Here is a 7,500-nt window from a genome sequence, read left to right as displayed (position 1 = left end):
TTATTATCATTGTTGTCATTATAAACAATGTTATCATTAACATCATCATTATTGTTTTGATGATTTTAATTATTGTCATTATTCATAGTATCCCTGCTTCTTTTTTACTTTTTTATCACTTTTTTTCTTTTTTTTTTTTTCTTTTTTTTTTTTTTTTAGTTTTGTTTTTTACTTTTTTATCCCTTCCGGTGAAACACATCGCCTGGACAAGGGAATAACTATGAATGAAAGTTCTTTGATTATCATTGTAGTTCTTACTAATATGATAGTTAATATTTATATATATATATATTTTTTATGTCATTTCGTTAACTATCATCGTTGATTTGTGGTTACTCTCATTATCATCATCATTATTAATTCTTATCATAAATATCATCTTCATTATTGTTATTATCTGAATATCGTAAGATATGCAGGTACTTAGTATATGAATCACATACTTAATTTGTCTTTTTTCGTCTTTAATTCGAGTTTTTATTCTTTTTAAGAATGAATACGCAGATGCGAGTGATTTTTAGTATACGGCAAACAGTCTGGTTTACATAAACGCTCCTTTTACTTTACTTCTGGGAAAAAAAAAAGTTGAACCTTTAATATCGTTCTAATTACCGACTTTTCGTTTTCTCCCCACGAGAATAAATAAATGAATTCATTAATATATTGATAAATGGCTATTTAAACTCTAAGACAGACAAACAATCCTTTTTTTTTAAGATTCCAGAAGGAAGATAGAGAAACTGATGTGGAAACATTTTAATCTTAAACTCAAACAAGCAACGCTTCACTTAAAAGTCGTTTCGGGTAAAGTGGTGGTTTTCGAGAACCTAACCACGACATTAAATGAGGTTCAACTACGTTCTCAAAGTTTTTTTTTCTTTTTGTTTGATAACCGGAGGACTTCTTTTGATTGCTTTCTGTTAGATGTGAATAATGAGACATAATTTCTCAAACCTTGTTATGAAAAGGTTGATCTAGGAGTAAGTGTAACAGGCAGCAAGCTGTTTAGAAAGCTAGATTAATGGCGAATATTCATCACATCATTAACTAACTTTGGCAAAAGGAATAGAATGGAACCTTCTAAATCATATGGACTAGAATATTCTTATATTACGACCTGATATTGCATTTTCGTTCTTATGAACAGCAAACGGAAGTTATTCAGAGGGAATGCGATGTATATTCTCAAATTAGTTTAGCTGAAAGAAAAAAAAAGTGCTGAAAGGAAAAAAAATGCTGGAAGAAAAAAAATCGCTAATATTAATATTATTCATTCAATTTAACGCTTGTATCTCATCAAACTCATTTCCTTTATCTTTATCAATGATCTTATCATAATCACTAAATCTGCAACGACCGCGATCATCATCAATATCCTGACCAGTCCTTATCACCAACACAAGCGCTTCAATCTCACAAAGAATTAAAACTCCTTATCTCAACCTCATATGCCAGAATCACTCCCATGACGACCCTCACTGTCAGCGTCTTATCTCCGGACTCTCTCATGACAAATCACTGAATGATTAACATAATGACTAAACTTTATATCAGAATTTCTAATAATAGCCGACATATTGGATAATCCATCCACGCTTTTAATCCTGTTCTGAAAACTTTTAATTCAAATGTAGTCATTATCAGCCGAATAGTTTTGGAAAGTCTGATGATATGTAAATCTTTCATTCTGGTGAGAGTGTAAATCGCTATCTTGTCTCGTTAGGTTTGTTGTATTTCCTTCATATTCCCTTTCCGACTTTTTTTTGTTTTTGTTTTTTTTTCGTCTCTTTGTTCTTGATTTATTTGTTCATCTCTTTCATCTCCTCCTCCTTTTTCTTCTTCTCTTCCTCTTTCATCATTATCTTATCCTATCTCGCTCTCTTCTTCTTCCTCCTGCTCCTCCTTATCCTCCTCTTCCTCCTGCTCCTCCTCATCCTCCTCTTCCTCCTTATCCTCCTCTTCCTCCTCTTCCTCCTGCTCCTCCTCATCCTCCTCTTCCTCCTGCTCCTCCTTATCCTCCTCTTCCTCCTCTTCCTCCTGCTCCTCCTTATCCTCCTCTTCCTCCTGCTCCTCCTTATCCTCCTCTTCCTCCAGCTCTTCCTTATCCTCCTCTTCCTATTGCTCATCCTTTTCCTCCTCTTCCTCCTGCTCCTCCTTATCCTCCTCTTCCTCCTGCTTATCCTTATCCTCCTCTTCCTCCTGTCCCTCCTCTTCCTCCTCATCCTCCTGCTCATCCTTATCCTCTTCTTCCTCCTGCTCCTCCTTATCCTCCTCTTCCTCCTGCTCCTCCTTATCCTCCTCTTCCTCCTGCTCCTCCTTATCCTCCTCTTCCTCCTGCTCCTCCTTATCCTCCTCTTCCTCCTGCTCCTCCTTATCCTCCTCTTCCTCCTGCTCCTCCTTATCCTCTTCTTCCTCCTGCTCCTCCTTATCCTCCTCTTCCTCCTGCTCATCCTTATCCTCTTCTTCCTCCTGCTCCTCCTTATCCTCATCTTCCTCCTGCTCCTCCTCATCCTCCTCTTCCTCCTGCTAATCCTTATCCTCTTCTTCCTCCTGCTAATCCTTATCCTCTTCTTCCTCCTGCTCCTCCTTATCCTCCTCTTCCTCCTGCTAATCCTTATCCTCTTCTTCCTCCTGCTCCTCCTTATCCTCCTCTTCCTCCTGCTCATCCTTATCCTCCTCTTCCTCCTGCTCCTCCTTATCCTCCTCTTCCTCCTGCTCCTCCTTATCCTCCTCTTCCTCCTGCTCCTCCTCATCCTCCTCTTCCTCCTGCTAATCCTTATCCTCTTCTTCCTCCTGCTAATCCTTATCCTCTTCTTCCTCCTGCTCCTCCTTATCCTCCTCTTCCTCCTGCTAATCCTTATCCTCCTCTTCCTCCTGCTAATCCTTATCCTCCTCTTCCTCCTGCTAATCCTTATCCTCCTCTTCTTCCTGTTCCTCCTTATCCTCCTCTTCCTCCTGCTCCTCCTTATCCTCCTCTTCCTCCTGCTAATCCTTATCCTCTTCTTCCTCCTGCTCCTCCTTATCCTCCTCTTCCTCCTGCTAATCCTTATCCTCCTCTTCCTCCTGCTCCTCCTTATCCTCCTCTTCCTCCTGCTCATCCTTATCCTCCTCTTCCTCCTGCTCCTCTTCTTCCTCCTCTTCCTCCTGCTCCTCTTCTTCCTCCTCTTCCTCCTGCTCTTCCTTATCCTCCTGCTCCTCCTTATCCTCCTTACTCTCCTCTTCCTCCTGCTCATCCTTATCACCCTCCTCTTCTTCCTGCTCATCCGTATCCTTCTCTTCTAAATCCCTCTTTTTTCACTGCTCCTTATCCTCCTCTTCTAAATCCATTTTTTCACTGCTCCTTATCTGCACTGGACAAACACCTCAAAAGGAAATGACAGTCTCCTTGGTGAGATGTGGTTTGGAAAGAAGGAGGGAGAGAAAAGGGGGAGGAGAAGAGAAGTAGGAGATGAGGGAGAGAAGAGAGATGGAAAGAAAGGGGAGAAGAGAAGTAGGGGATGAGGGAGAGAAGAGAGATGGAAAGAAGGAGGGAGAGAGAAAGGGGAGAAGAGAAGTAGGGGATGAGGGAGAGAAGAGAGATGGAAAGAAGGAGAAGAGAAGTAGGGGGAGAGGGAGAGAAGAGAGATGGAAAGGAGGGAGAGAGAAGGGGGAGGAGAAGAGAAGTAGGGGATGAGGGAGAGAAGAGAGATGGAAGGAAGGAGGGAGAAGAGAAGTAGGGGATGAGGGAGAGAAGAGAGATGGAAAGAAGGAGGGAGGGAGAAAGGGGAGAAGAGAAGTAGGGGATGAGGGAGAGAAGAGAGATGGAAAGAAGGAGGGAGGGAGAAGGGGGAGAAGAGAAGTAGGGGATGAGGGAGAGAAGAGAGATGGGAAGAGGGAGGGAGAGAGAAGGGGGAGGAGAAGAGAAGTAGGGGATGAGGGAGAGAAGAGAGATGGAAAGAAAGGGGAGAAGAGAAGTAGTGGATGAGGGAGAGAAGAGAGATGGAAAGAAGGAGGGAGAGAGAAAGGGGAGAAGAGAAGTAGGGGATGAGGGAGAGAAGAGAGATGGAAAGAAGGAGAAGAGAAGTAGGGGGAGAGGGAGAGAAGAGAGATGGAAAGGAGGGAGAGAGAAGGGGGAGGAGAAGAGAAGTAGGGGATGAGGGAGAGAAGAGAGATGGAAGGAAGGAGGGAGAAGAGAAATAGGGGATGAGGGAGAGAAGAGAGATGGAAAGAAGGAGGGAGGGAGAAGGGGGAGAAGAGAAGTAGGGGGAGAGGGAGAGAAGAGAGATGGAAAGAAGGAGGGAGGGAGAAGGGGGAGAAGAGAAGTAGGGGATGAGGGAGAGAAGAGAGATGGGAAGAGGGAGGGAGAGAGAAGGGGGAGGAGAAGAGAAGTAGGGGATGAGGGAGAGAAGAGAGATGGAAAGGAGGGAGAAAGAAGGGGGAGGAGAAGAGAAGTAGGGGATGAGGGAGAGAAGAGAGATAGAAAGAAGGAGGGAGAGAGAAGGGGGAGGAGAAGAGAAGAGAGATGGAAAGAAGGAGGGAGGGAGAAGGGGAAGGAGAAGAGAAGTAGGAGATGGGGGAGAGAAGAGAGAAGGAAAGAAGGAGGGAGAGAGAAGGGGGAGAAGAGAAGTAGGGGGAGAGGGAGAGAAGAGAGATGGAAGGAAGGAGGGAGAGAGAAGGGGGAGGAGAAGAGAAGTAGGGGGAGAGGGAGAGAAGAGAGATGGAAAGAAGGAGGGAGAGAGAAGGGGGAGGAGAAGAGAAGTAGGGGGAGAGGGAGAGAACAGAGATGGAGGGGAGAAACTGAAGAGAGATGAGAGACGGGTGTGGAGGGAGAGAAAATGCGGGGGGAGGGTGATGAGAGAGAGGTGGGGGGAGAGAGAAAATACCAAGGGAGGAGAGGAGATAGACAAAAAGAGAGAAAGTAGGAAGAGGAGCAGAGAGGGGAGAAGTGGAGGTTAAGAGGAGAGGGTGAGTGAGAAAAAGAGAGGAAGAGATGGGGAGAAGGGAGAAATAAAGAGGGCGAGGAGAGAATGAGAGAGAGAGAAAAGATGGAACGGGAAGAAATTAAGGGAAAGAGGAGAGACGAGGAGAGAATAAAGAAGATATAGGTTTAGGGAGAAATAAGAGCTGAAAGGAAAATAGAGATAGAGAAAGTAAGAGAAAGGAGAAAGAAGTGAAAACAAGTGAACCATGGAAGATTAGAGAAAGAGAAAGTCAAGAGAGAGATAAAAAGGGGAAAATATAAGAGAAAAGAAATCAGGGAGAAAGGAAGAAGAGGAGACAGAATGGAGCGAGAGGGAGACCAGTCAACGGAAGAGAACGGAGAGAAGCCATGTGGGAGGGGGGAGTAGAGAAGGAGTCGGAGGGGATGAGGGGTGGGGGATAGAGGGGGTAGGGGGGTAGGGGGAGTAGAGAAGGAGTCGGAGGGGATGAGGGGTGGGGGATAGAGGGGGTAGGGGGGGAGGGGGAGTAGAGAAGGAGTCGGAGGGGATGAGGGGTGGGGGATAGAGGGGGTAGGGGGGTAGGGGGAGTAGAGAAGGAGTCGGAGGGGATGAGGGATGGGGGATAGAGAGGGTAAGGGGAGTAGAGAAGAAGTCAGAGGGGATGTGGGGTGGGGGATAGGGGGTAGGGGGAGTAGAGAAGGAGTCAGAGGGGATAGGGGGGTAGGGGGAGTAGAGAAGAAGTCGGAGAGTATGAGGGATAGGGGGTAGGGGGGATGGGGGGGTAGGGGGAGTAAGGAGTTATCTGGAAGTCGCGAGTCCAGTTCCAGCTGATCGGAGACTGATGAACTGCGTGGGCTAATAAATGCTGAGGGCTAGGACGGGTTCAGATGAAGGCGACATAATTGATAATGAAAGCGATGTGCATTACCTGAGGGTTGGAGGGGGAAGGGGGGGATGGGGAGGGGGGAGGGAGCGGTGGTGGAGGGGGAAGGGAGGGGGGAGGGGGGAGGGGAGGGAGCGGTGGTTGAGGTGGAAGGGAGGGAGCGGTGGTTGAGGTGGAGGGGGGAGGTGGTTTGGGAGGGGTGAGGAGAGGGAGCGGTGGTTGAGGTGGAGGGAGGGAGGGAGGGAGGGAGGGAGGGAGGAGGGAAGAGGTGAGGAGAAGAATGAGAAGCGGAGGGAGAGAGAGAGAGAAGATGAGGGACAGGGGAGGGAAGAGAGGGTAGGGAGAAGGAAAGAGAGAGAGAAAGGGAGAGGAAGAGAGGGAGATGGATAAAAGGGAGGGAGGGAGGAAGAAGGAAAAGCGGAGGGAGAAACAGAAGAAGAGAGACAGGGGGAGGAGGAAGACGTAGTAGACGGAGGGAAAAAGAGGTAAGAAGCAATGAAGAAGGAGAGAAGGAGGGAGTGAAGATGAGAGAAGAAGAAGAAGAGAGCTAGAGGGAGGAGACTCGAGGGAGGAGGAGGGAGGGGAGTGGGGGTGGGGGGAGTGTGTGGGGGTGGGGGGGGGGTAAGTGATCGGTCCTCTTGGCGGCACATCAGAGGAAACGCCAACGTGATTGTGCTTGTTAGCGGTGTTCTGTCTTGAAGTTATTCCTCTGATCGCGTTCCTTGTTTATTCTCCTCTTTGTTTGTTTGTTTTTTTATTCCCCGCTTTATTATTCTTTCGGTTCGGTCTTATTCTTATTATCCTTCCCACGTGTGTTTTGATTTATTTTGCTTTCTTGTGTTTGTTTTGTTGCTGTGTTTAGTTCTTATTCTCTTATTTATTTATTATCTATTTTCTTTATATTTTCACCTGAGCACCTCAGTAATAAATAGGCCTATCATTTACACACACACACACACACACACACACACACACACACACATACACACACACACACACACACACATACACACACACACACACACACACACTTCCACTACACCAATCTTCCAGAATATTCTTATTCGGTTGAAGATCGGACGCTGAGAGTCGCTTAACCGGAATCTGGAGAGGACGGCAGTTCAGGTGGTCGGGCGTGTCGGTGGTCGGTGTCGGGTAGGTGGGTGGGTGGGCATGTTTGTCGGGTAGGTAGGTGGGGGGGCATGTGTGTCGGGTAGGTAGGTAGGTGGGCATGTTTGTCGGGTGGGTGGGCATGTGTGTCGGGTAGGTGGGTGGGTGGGCATGTGTGTCGGGTAGGTAGGTGGATGGGCATGTGTGTCGGGTAGGTAGGTGGGTGGGCATGTGTGTCGGGTAGGTGGGTGGGTGGGCATGTGTGTCGGGTGGGTGGGCAGGTGTGTCGGGTAGGTGGGTGGGTGGGCATGTGTGTCGGGTAGGTAGGTGGGTGGGCATGTGTGTCGGGTAGGTAGGTGGGTGGGCATGTGTGTCGGGTAGGTGGGTGGGTGGGCATGTGTATCGGGTAGGTGGGTGGGTGGGCATGTGTGTCGGGTAGGTGGGTGGGTGGGCATGTGTGTCGGGTAGGTAGGTGGGTGGGCATGTGTGTCGGGTAGGTAGGTGGGTGGGCATGTGTGTCGGGTAGGTGGGTGGGTGGGCATGTGTGTCGGGTAGGTGGGTGGGTGGGCATGTGTGTCGGGTAGGTAG

General features: G+C 47.6%; 1 protein-coding gene across 1 annotated transcript in view; it reads left to right on the top strand.

Moving 5' to 3' along the window:
• LOC122247679 (uncharacterized) overlaps nucleotides 1-7,500 on the top strand; it is a 61,138-nt gene that overhangs the window by 23,112 nt on the left and 30,526 nt on the right. The window lies entirely within an intron of this gene.

This window comes from Penaeus japonicus, unplaced genomic scaffold (assembly GCF_977035675.1).
Source record: "Penaeus japonicus unplaced genomic scaffold, GWHDUDI00000001_assembly GWHDUDI00000007, whole genome shotgun sequence".
In the NCBI taxonomy this organism is placed as follows: Eukaryota; Metazoa; Arthropoda; class Malacostraca; order Decapoda; family Penaeidae; genus Penaeus; species Penaeus japonicus.
This window is presented reverse-complemented; position numbering and strand designations above follow the sequence as displayed.